Raw genomic sequence first — 1,412 nt, 5'->3', positions numbered from 1 at the left:
ACTTAGGCTGTGTTTCCCCAGGACGTTATGGCTGAGAAGGGTTCAGAGGGGCCCGCGCATCGCCCATGGGGCCCCCCTCAGCTCCCTGCAGCGGGGCCTCTGCTGGTCCCTGCTCTACGCAGGGCTTGGCTGGCAGGATGGGGGGATTGTCCCCAGAGTTATGACAAGCAGACAGCGAGATGAGGAAATGACCCAGCCCACTGCCCAGCCCCGTGACAGCGAAGGCGATCTCCTCCAGCCCCCCAGCAGCAGCTTGCAGAGGGGCCGCCTTTGGGGAAGCTGTGAGCAGCCTGGCGCAGTGCACCCAGAGGGACGCTGGCCGGACGATGCCGCCCAATTCACCAGCTGTTTGAACTGCCCCCAGGTGACAGAAAACCCCATTTCCCCTGTGGGAGAACCTGTCTCAGCTGGTGACCCAGGGCCAAAAGGTGCCAGATGGCAAAGGCCCCTATGAGCATCCACAGGGCGAGAAGCCCCTGCCCATGGGCCTGACCTGGGGGGTGGCGGTGAGAGGGAAGAGGGGGGAGGCCAGGGTCCATCTGGAAAACCCAAGACGGAGGGGAGTGGGAGCGCGGCAGAAGAGAAGAGTGAGGGGGGATTTGACAGCTGCTTTCAACTCCCTGAAGGGGGTTTCCAGAGAGGATGGCTCTAGACTGTTCTCCGTGGTAGCAGAGGACAGGACAAGGAGTAATGGTCTCAAGTTGCAGTGGGGGAGGTCTAGGTTGGATATTAGGAAAAACTTTGTCACTAGGAGGGTGGTGAAGCACTGGAATGCGTTACCTAGGGAGGTGGTGGAATCTCCTTCCTTTGAGGTTTTTAAGGTCAGGCTTGACCCAGCCCTGGCTGGGAGGATTTAGTTGGGGATTGGCCCTGCTCTGAGCAGGGGGTTGGACTAGATGACTCCTGAGGTCCCTGCCAGCCCTGATAGTCTGTGATGCTAAGGGCCAGGCGTCAGGAGGTGCTTTCCCTGGGAAGGGACCCGCTTCTGACCTGCCTGCTGAGACTGGGGTCCCTGGGGCAGGGCCCCGCTCCCTGCGTCTGTGCAGCGCCTGGCACCGAAACACAAACAGGGTCCGGTGGGAAGCGGGGGCGCAGCTGGGGAGAAGAGGGAGGAGGTGCGGAGGGGGATGGAGCTGGAGCTGGCTGGCTGCAGAGGGGGATGGAGCTGGGAAGGGGGCTGAGGCAGGGGAAAGGACTGAAGGAGGGAGGGGTCTGGCAGAGCGGGGGAGCCGGGGAAGGGGGTGGACCTGGGGAAAGGGCCGGCGGGAGCCGGGGAGGGGGCTGAGGGGGGCTGGCCAGGGGGCGGGAGAAGGAGCTGAGGGGGGCTGGCTAGGGGCTGGGGGGCGGGCAGCCGGAAGCCGGGGAGGGGGCCGACGGGGGCGGCGAAGGGGGCGGGGAGCCGGGCGGGGGGC

Source organism: Lepidochelys kempii, chromosome 27, assembly GCF_965140265.1.
Source record: "Lepidochelys kempii isolate rLepKem1 chromosome 27, rLepKem1.hap2, whole genome shotgun sequence".
In the NCBI taxonomy this organism is placed as follows: Eukaryota; Metazoa; Chordata; order Testudines; family Cheloniidae; genus Lepidochelys; species Lepidochelys kempii.
This window is presented reverse-complemented; position numbering follows the sequence as displayed.